The 10508-nt window shown below is 43.3% G+C and overlaps 1 pseudogene; it reads left to right on the top strand.

The window, feature by feature from the left end:
• The first annotated feature begins 245 nt into the window (after positions 1-245).
• The window catches only part of LOC103581889, a 22275-nt pseudogene continuing 12012 nt past the window's right edge, over positions 246-10508 (top strand).

Here is a 10508-nt window from a genome sequence, read left to right as displayed (position 1 = left end):
ATGTTCCATCATGGTTATGCAGCAGTGTGCTTAGTATCCTCCTTGGTAAAGAATCTAGAAAATAATGTGAGAAAATTAAATAGGTTACATGCGATTGGTTATTTTCATACCTACAGGCGTTTTGTCTAAGGTGACCTCAATTTTGGCAGCTGTGTTTGTTAAGCATTATATACCTGTCACTCCACCTTGTAACTTTAAGGAATTACAAATGATAATGTTTTTAAGCATACAGAGCTAAGCTAGGAATGCTGAACACTGTGTCGAAGATCCGAGGGCTGGTGAAGACCACCGGATACCCGCAGACAGAAGGCTTGCTGGGAGACTGCATGTTGAAATATGGCAGGGAGCTCGGGGAAGACTCCACTTTTGGTGAGTAGTCATAGATCACCTGGAAGAGCTGAGAACACCTCTCGTGTTGGTTTCAGGTTATGCACAAAACGTTCAGCTTAACAACCTTAGTATTTTTTCATATTACCAAAGTAATACATGTTCATTGTGGGAGGTTTAGAAAAAAACACAGCAAGTAAAATAAATCCTAAAATCCCATCTCTACTAATAGTCCCAATTAAACTCTTTGTTCTGTATCCTTTATACCTTTTGTTTATTCTTATATGTATTTCACATATACCTTTAAAAAACTACAGTGGGGTTATAGTATGTATACTCTTTCTAATCTGTTTTTTCCCACTGTCTCTATCATGATCCACATCATAAAATAAGTCATCTCCCACAGTATTGTTTTTAAAGGCAGCATAATATTCCATATATCATAGTTTGTTTAACCAATCACATTTACTGGAGAGTTATGATTTTTTTCTTTGCGTAAAAAATATGTACATAGCTCTTATAATAACCATTCTTATAGGTAAATCTTTGAGAATATCAAAAATTATGTTCTTAGATGAAATTTCTAGTAGTGAAGTTGCTGGGTCAAGAGTATGCCTGTTTTTCAAGTTTTTGAAGCATATTTCCAAATGACCCTCCAGAAAGGTTATATCAGTTTGATATTCCTGCCAGGAGTGTATGAGAGTCTCTTTCCCAGCAGTATGAGTAACTCTGGGAGTTATTCTTTTAGCTTACATTTAAATAACTGATAATTTGATATGTAATATATATCATACTATGCTGGTTTAACTTCGCTTTTTGGATTCTGCCTAAGGTAGAATTTTTTTCATGTTTGTCATCATTTTCATGAATTGTATATTTCATAATTGTGCTCTTTGCCTAGTTTTCCATTAGGGTGTCCATTTTTTCCCTTACTGTTTTATGAGTTCTTTAAATGGTCAGGATATTTGCTCTTTGCCTGTCCTATGTGTGATGAGTTTTTGTGCCATGTAGACATTTACCTTCTGACCTTGTATATGGAGGTCATTTTAATGGAGAAAGATTTTTAATTTTTATTTAGTGGAGCTCATTAGTCCGTTATGATTTCTGGCTTTGGCATTATGTTTAGAAAATCTTTTCCATTCTAACCCCCTGTGTGTTATGATACATGTGTTTCCTTTTCTTGCCTGTAAATTTCTAAGCCCCTGAGTTTATTGGAGATACTGTGCAATAGGGTTCTAGTTTTGTTTTCAATCAAATGAACAGCCAGTTGTCCCAGCACTTTATTGAAAAATCCAACTTTTCCCTGTTAATTTGAAATGACCCTTTTATTATAGAATAAATTTTTATATTTTAAGTTTGTTTCTGGTCTTTCTCTTCTGTTTCTTGATCTGTATCCTGTTTTGATCCAGTGTCATGTTGTTTTAAATATTGCAGTTTTTTATGTATTTTAATATATTTTACTAAAATTTTTCATAGTTGTTTTATTGCAAAAATTTCATGGACATACTTGCTGGTTTTATTTTTCCAGATGAAACTTAAGTCATTTTAAGTCCCCTTTAAAAAACAGAAGCTCATTACATTTTGATTTAGAGTACTTTAAATTAATAAATTAGATTGGAATGAATTGAATTTAATATATTAAGTCTTCCTGGAGAACTTAGCATGTTTGCTATTCATGTAGTGGTAACAAGGCAGGATATGGAAATAAGGAATTAAATATTTGGCCTTAGTAATTATTCTAGGTTTTTGTGAAAAAAATCTTTTGAAAACTTAAAAAAATCCAGAGGGTAACAATTTTCCTTCAGGGCAGGGTAAGGTGAATTTTATTTTATTCCAAGGGTCAGTGAGGACAGGATGACCTATTCTTTCTCCTGAAGGCACACCAGTTGAAGAAATAGGTGAGGCTGCCAGGGTATGAAAGCCCTTGCCAGAAGCTGCCGCCATGCCCTTGGACTTCCCAGCTCCAGAATCATGAGTCAAATAAAGATGCCAGGGCTGCCAGGCAGGTCCTGAAATCCAAGGGTGTTCCTGCCATGCACCTGGCCACGGTGACTGGGCTTTGACAGCCAGACAATTTGGTAGCTTCCCAGGTGCCCAGCAACTTAATGGAAATTGGGTTAAGGAAGAGAAGTGGTGTCAGCAGGGCATCAGAACAGATGGACATTTGCTGTTCCCAGGAAGAGGCTGTGCCATCGATGCTTTCTTCTTGGGGCCACATGCTGGAACCTTCTAAAATGCAGAAACCTCAGTGGACGGAGGCTGAACCCCATGCCTTCATGGAATTCGACTGTATTACTCTTGGGCAAAGAGACGGAATGTCGATTCCAGGGAGGCAATGGCCATCATGTTCAGAACATAATTTTGGAGTCTTCAAAGAAGCACATCTGAAAATGTTTCTTTCAAAGCTAACTTAATGGCCATTGTGAGGCATGGGCATTGGCGGCAGAGAGGGTGGTGAGGTCAGACTACTATTGTCCACTCTGATCAATTGGGCAGGAAAGAGTCCCAGGATAGGAAAGTACGTCCCATCTCCATTTAGGAATGATTTAGAACCAGACTCTGGAGAGCTAAGTTAAGGAAATTTAGCCTCCCAGGAGGAATGAAGCTACCAGTGGGTCGAAATGGAGTCCTGTCCAGCTTTAGTTTCTACTTATGTTTTGCAAGGTCCTATAACAAGGTTTCCACTTCTTCTATTTTGCAAGGTCCTATCTAGTATAGTTCTTTTAAAAAAGTGAGGTGAGGAAGATATTGCTATTCTCTGTTTCACAGGTGAATAAATTGTTCATGCCCTCACTGGTAGGAAACAACTTTAAGGTCAGACTTGGTCTGGGCTCTAAGGTCTTCTTCAAGCCTAGGAATTTAAGAGACCCCAAATCTCCATCTTTTCACAGGGTCAACTTGGAGAACCCCAAATATAAGAAAAATAGTTTAGTCTAGTGCAGCATTTTCCAGGAATGTCTTCTAGAGAAACTGAAACCCTCATTGTACACAGCAACCAGGACATCCGGTGTGCAGTAAACTAGCAAATGACTGTAGGTTAGCTGGGCCCGAGATACCAGGCCGTGATCCTGCAAAATCTGCCTGTTGCTACCCAAGCCCAAGAAGGATGGCCTGAGCCTCCTTGCAAGAGCAGACCCATCCCACCCTGCTGAAAGGATGTCCTGTGTGACACCAGCAGGCTTTCTTTGACATCAGAGAGTATAGGAAGCCTTAGAACCATCTAAAAGGATACAGGGAGTGGCCTCAAGAAGATCCCACAACTAGAAGCTGCGATGAGGTTTTGTTCAGTTATTTCTATTGTAATCTTTATTGGGTAATACTTAGCCCTACATGAATGAATACTTTCATTGTTTACAAAGAGAGATTTTGTTCTCCAGCTTCTAAGGAACCCTTGGTGCCAGTTTCCAAAAGTACCTTTAAAAAAAAAAAAAAAAAAAAAAAAAGCTTCATCGCCATCTGGTGGCCAAAATGGTAAGTGCTTCCGTCTGTCTTAGCTTCAGTTTTATTTTATGTGGTAGTGAAAGTGCAGAACGTAGAAAGGAAAATGTAGAAAATAGGAAAACTTTCTTTTCTTTTAATTTTTCTTTTTCTTTCTGAGTCAAGATTCAAAAGTCTCGGAGAAAGAACCTTGTTACACTATCATCCACAAATTTTTGGAAGAGAATTAAGTAAAAGTCCGTTTTCTGTTGCTGTAACAGAATACCTAAGACTGAGTAATTGATAGAGAAAAGAGATCGTGTTTGGCTCACGGTTCTGGAGCCTGGGAAGTCCAAGGGCATAGTGGAACTTCTGGCAAGGGCTTTCGTCCTCCTGCTCCATTACAACATGGCAGAAAAGTGGAAGGGCATCTAATCCAGTCACACCAGAGCAAGAACTCATCATTCCCCAGAGAATTAACCCAGTCCTGTCAGAGTGGCATTAACCCCTCTTAATGACCTGCTCACCTTGCAAAGGCCCCACCTCCCAACACACCACACCAGGGACCAAATTTCCAACACATGAATTCTGTGGGACCCAAACTCTAGTAATAAATATCACTGCTAACCTAGAGAATTCTCCTGAAGAACATTTTTTTTATTTGTCATTTCTATTCAAGGCAATGCATTAATTGAAGTTGGTGAATCCATGAAGCCAATGGCTGAGGTGAAAGACTCACTTGATATTAATGTAAAGCAACTTTTATTGATCCACTTCAGTTACTACAAGAAAAAGATTTGAAAGAGATCGGGTAAGTCTTCCAGGCTGTAAATATACCTGTTACTACTTAAAATGATGTTTGTATTTAAACTCATTAGACTGTCTCTGCAGGGACTCTGTGAAAGTGTCATATTATTGTAGGTGGTAAAAAAATAATTCAGTTATATTTACCTGGACTCACTGGGAAAGAGAACCAGGATCAATAAACCCTATCTGCCATGGAGACGGGGCGTGGTGAGAGGTGGGGATGCAAACCACGTTCCTCCAGCTTTAAAATTGTGTATCTCACTGAAGCCAGCTGGAGGCCAAGCTGAAATCCATATTCCTGCAGCCATTTCTCACATAACAAAATGATTCTATAGCTTTGCAGTGGATTTTTGATCGTTAGAACCGTGCACATGAGTTGCATTTTTGATACGTTGCACGAGCACTCATATTCCATTACTTCGTTAGAACCGTGCACATGAGTTGCATTTTTGATACGTTGCACGAGCACTCATATTCCATTACTTCTCAAGGACACCAGCATTTAAGCATGTCATTTTTCATTTGGAAAACTATTATAAATGGTCTTTCAGGGCAAACATGGGAAGTTTCAAGTATCTGTAGGTAGTTGCGTGCCACCTGCTTGGTGGCATTTTTGTAGATGTGCCAAAACAGCCCCAAGACTTCTGTCCTGCTGTGCACTCTGGAGGTACCGATGCCTTCTTATGGAGCTGCCCAGAACCTTCCTTCAGGTGCCTTCAAGCATTCTCTGAGTGTAGCCCAGGCCAGCCTGGAAGTCATTTGAGCCTTGGGGATGTCCTTTTTTCCTTTCTTCAGGCCCATTGATTTTCAAAGTGTGGTCCCTGGACCAGCAGCATCAGCATCACTTGTTAGAGATGCGAATTCCTAGGTCCCATCCCAGACCTCCTGAATCAGAAACTCTCAAGGTGAATCCCATCAGTCTGCCTTTTAAAAAGTCCTCCAGTGACTGTGATGCACATTAGGGTTTGAAGACCACTGTTCCAGCCCATCCTTTCCAGACTCTTGAATGGTAACGTGAACCCTCACTGTTGTAACACGTCCGTGGTAGAGATGGGTCTGGGGAGTGTGTGAGCTTGGGTTGCCTTCCCTGCTTGGCCAGTGGGCCCCAAGGTGGCGCTGCGGTCCATGGCCCAGGAACTGATGGATGCCAGTTCATTGGTCCATTATTGTTTCATTCATTTGTTTATTCTTCCAACAACTGTGTATCAGGGACTTGCTGTGTCCTGCTACTGTGGTGGGCATATGTTGCAAGACAAGACCCAGTGCACATCCTCATGAGGCTCACAGGCAAAGACGGAGAGATAAGTGAGGAGTGATATTCTGATACAGGTGCTGTTAGAGAGACAAGCCCAAGGACACCAAGAAGGGGCACCTCTCTCAGCCCGGCTGGGTCAGGGCAGGCTTCCTGGAGGAGTAGCAACCGGCCAGGCACACTAGAGCGGGCAGAACAGCCACCACAAGCTGGCCGAAGGGCCAGGCCTGTGAGCGTGGGTTAGGAAGCTGGGCTGGGTGGTATGGCCAGGAAATGCAGGTGTGCAGGGGACAGGGGAGACGTGGAGGAGGAAAGGCTGGGTGGCATAGAAAGTCCTGGATGCCTGTATAGGCATTCAGTGTCTACGCTGAAAGCAACGAGTATGAAGGGGAATTCGGGAAGGTTGAATGAAAAGTGAATGCTACCTCCAGGAGCTCCCTAAACTTTCCACTCCCCACCTGAACACCCCTCACCTCCTCACCTGTGGCTTCCTTCCATCGCAGGGAAAACACTCCTTGTCACACTCTTAGGACGGTCCCCACTGGGCCCCAGGGTCCATCACCCCTCACTCCCCAGGGCCTTTGCCACATCCATGGTCTTCTTTCCTGTATCTTCATTCTTTCCCTATCTGTTGGCTTCCTCCTGTTAACATTTAAACACATCAACACAGTAGCCCATGACTCCTGGAGTCACATCTCGACTCATACTGACTCAATGACGCGCTCTTTCTTCATTCCCCTGTGCCAGGGGCACCACTGCTTTCCTTTGTCTCTTGTAGGGCAGAAAGTTCCTCGGGGGATGAATCGTGCCTTGTTCACTGTTGTAGCCACAAGCCTGCCACGTGGTTTGTGCTCACAAGTTATTATTGAATGAATGATCCTAGAGAAGAAGTGGCTTTATATTTCTAGGTTGGGGGGATGCCAAACATCTTCCCCAAATGCAGATCCTTAAGACCAAATGCCTCCTTTGCTAAAATATAGCAAATTTTATTTCTTCTTGTGCTGTTGTCCTTGAGGAAGGCCGTACAAAAAGTCCATTGCTCGACACTGCCCCTCCCTTGTCCTGCACAGTTACCTTCTCTACAGTGTTTCTGACACGGGATCCCTTTGCTGGAATACGGACTTTGACACAGAACTTACCACTACACAAGGCAGCCCATTCCATGAATGGACAGCCCTGAGTGTTGTATTTCTTTAAAGGGATTATAACATTGTTTAAACATTTCACCATTTTATAGGTTGTCTGTGAATATCTCTCCTCCGCGTTCACTGATAGCATGTCATGCAGTCTATTCTGAAGTTATTTGGGAATTTTATGGAAGATTCATAAATATCTTAGGGGATCCTGGTAAGGTGTGTTCTTACAGTCTACCTCTTAGTGAGGATTTGACAATAGTGCCAAAAAAGAAATGTCCCTACTAATTTTTGTATAGTTACTTTGGATAGAAATTATCTGGACATTAATAGAGCCAAAGTGAGGGGCTCTATAAAGAACGTTGGAAATGGTATTTGAGCACAGATACTACGTCCTGTGTCCCATGTAGACACTCATTCACTCTGTCACCCACCCGTCCGTCCATTCGTTCATTCACTGCACAGATGTCCCCTAAGCACCTGCAGTGAGGGGAGCCTTCAGTAGGTGCTGAGGTGCACACACCAGAAGTGGAAGATGGTGTACTAATACATTTCTGTTGCTTGTAACAGAAACTTGGTAATTTATAAAGAAATGAATTTTGTAAATTTTTAAATAAATGAAATTTGTAAAGAAATGAAACTTATTTCTTAAAGTTTTGGAGGCTGGGAAGTCTAAGGTCCTGGGGGCACATCTGATGAGGGGCTTCTGGGTGGGAGCTCTCTACGGTGTCCCGTGGGATGCAGAGCATCTCATGGTGAGAGAATTGGCCTGAGCAAGAGCTCGTCCATGTGCTCTCTTTATAAAGCCGCCAGTCCATACCCATGACAGCTCATTACCATCAACCCATGATTACTCCATTTGCGAGGGCACAGTCCTCACGATCTAATCACCGCTCAAAGGCCCTACCTTTCAAATATCATAATTGGATTTCTCACCCTCTTAATGCTGTTATACGTGAACTTTGGGAGGACACATTTGACCCGTAGCAGATGTGTCCTGACCTCTAGAATTTAGATAGAGAAAAAGCAATGACAACTTTCATAGAAAAAAACAAAAGTTTTTTGTGCCATGTTTTAAATGTAACAATTTTCTGAGGGACTTTTTTTTCTTTTTTAGCACCACCTGAAAAAGCTGGAAGGCCGCCGCCTGGATTACGATTATAAAAAGAAGCGAGTAGGTAAGATTCCAGATGAAGAAGTCAGACAAGCAGTAGAAAAATTTGAAGAGTCAAAGGAGTTGGCTGAAAGAAGCATGTTTAATTTTTTTGGAAAATGATGTAAGTATTTAAACCAAACAGGAGACTTTAATGTAAATAAATAAAACATTGATTATATGACTATGATCAGCATGTTGAGAAGCTCTAAAACCTTAGTTGCTATGAAAGTTCTAGAATTTTCTGTGACCATTATATCCTCTGAGATAGATTCAGATATCCAGCAAACCCTGACTTAAATCTTGAATCTTGGGAAGTCCTGTTTATCCCAGTATTGTTTCAGAGATGTGCTCTGAGCCCTGGGGAGGCCCTGGGGAGGTGAGGTTGTCTCAGAAGATTGCAAAGGAGACCAGCCTTTGTATTCAAGGCCACAGCATTTGTGGTTTCACAGGAGATTGGAAAACCCAGGTCATGTGGTAATTTGCAATTTTGCTAAGACTGAAAAGCAGATGTTTGAGGAGGAGCAGCTTTCTTAGCTAGCGGGAGAGCCTCTCTCATCCCCCAGCTCTCTGATGCCTTTACTTGTCATAGTTAACATTCAGGATATTAAAGTGTGACCTACATTTTTCAGCTGTTCCATAGTGGTGCTTGTGAACTTGGGGATTGTGAAGGTCTTTACAACAACAATTGAAAGCAGTTTGGGTCTTTGAAGGCAGACAAGCCCGTGGTTGGTTATGCAGAATGAGAGTGTACCAGCGAATCAGCAGGCAAAATTTGCCCTAAAGCTGATTAGAAAATGAAGTAAGGAAATGATGCATAGGCTTTAGGAAAGCCTGGAAGAGTGGGATTGATTTTGATTTGTATCTTTGTCCAGATCTGGAGTTCATGGGATTCATGCTGGGGTGCCCCATCACCTCAACCCACTGGGGTCTCCACAAATAAGCTTAATTAGTCCTTATTTCCTGTAGCATTCCCTCAAACATGTGGGGAAGCAGGAGCACTCCCAGGCCCTCCTGGAGATTGCTTGCTGTTCCTCAAATTATGCATCTGCAGGTCTTCCAGACATTTCTTACATTATATACTTTTTTTTCTTTCTTTTACGTCCACTGTAAGTTAGTCACTAATTTCATGAACGTCTTGATTCGTGGGAAACGGAGATGCCAGAGTCTTCAGAGTTCATTTCGTAATAACTTCGTATAGCATACATTATACGAAGTTATACGATCATCTGGCATATTTACTGGCTGCATGGAAGAGGCTTTAGCCACCGCCTCCCTGCTGAGTCCCAGCCCCCAGTCTGGCCTCCACGATGCCAGGAGTTATCTCAGCCCAAGCATGAGCTTTGGACCTATTTGTTAAACTCCTGAACCTGTGGGGACAAGTCACGGGACTTATCCTCAGAACCATGTTATACTCATAATAGTTTATTGAAAGGTGCACTGAGGTCTTACATCTTCTGAGTTGGGGGAAGGACAAAATACCAGTACGCGGTGGGGCGGGGCATCCATTAAAACCTCAGTCCACCTTGGATGACAGGCCAGGGTCGGTGGCTCTGTAGCCCATAGGACTCTGTCTTGCTGCTCCCTCCGTGTCACCAACCTCACGTCCATCTCTGTCAGCCAGCCTCTTATGGCCATGTCTGCTTCCTTTCATGGTGAGGAAGCTCTGAGTGAGGAGCTGTGCTTCCGGATGGCTGGTGATGGCTGAGTCTTCTCCCAGGAACTAAGCCTGGAACTAGAGATGGCTGGGACCAGTCTAATTCCCAGGTTAGACACAGTGGGTCTGCAGGTCCTGCCGTTGCCCAGTGGACTGGACTGTGCTTCCACCTGACTTGGCACCTGCAGGAGACAAGGCGCACACTCTGTCAAATGCGTGGCCTCGGGGGAACATGATGGCAGGCAGCAGAGGCCGTGATGCCTTCCCCAGCCACAAGTGGGAGATGCTTATGTTATTGTGGGTGAGAGGTTTGGGGATACCAGGCACAGCTGTTCACCCTTTGAGTTCTGACTACTTGAGACATTGACACAGATACCAGGTTGGAATGAAGAGACAGTTATTTTAACTGATGAGAACACCCCATAATTGTAAAATACAGGCCTTCTGGTCAACTGTGTTGGAGGGCATGGCCTGGGCCTGGAGCCCAGAGATCACTTTTACTCCTTTTACTCTCAGCTGATGAAAGGCAGCCCCAGTGCAGAGCCCACCTGACCGCCCACCCGGACGCCAGCTGAGATGCTGAAGCCAGGCGAGCAGGCCACCCCGGCCTCTGGCCATGCAGAGCCAATTACCGTGGTAGAGTAACCCACTGGTTAGGGACCATCCCCCAGCCCCATCCACTGGAGGAGGGGTGAGGAGGGGCAGGGGAGCGGGCCTAGAAGCACTCACCCAAAAGGCAGGGGAATAAGCAGAGAAAAGCGA

This window comes from Galeopterus variegatus, unplaced genomic scaffold, assembly GCF_000696425.1.
Source record: "Galeopterus variegatus unplaced genomic scaffold, G_variegatus-3.0.2 Scaffold14188, whole genome shotgun sequence".
Taxonomy (NCBI): Eukaryota; Metazoa; Chordata; class Mammalia; order Dermoptera; family Cynocephalidae; genus Galeopterus; species Galeopterus variegatus.
The sequence above is the reverse complement of the archived record's forward strand: the minus strand, read 5'-3'. Positions and strand labels throughout refer to the sequence as shown.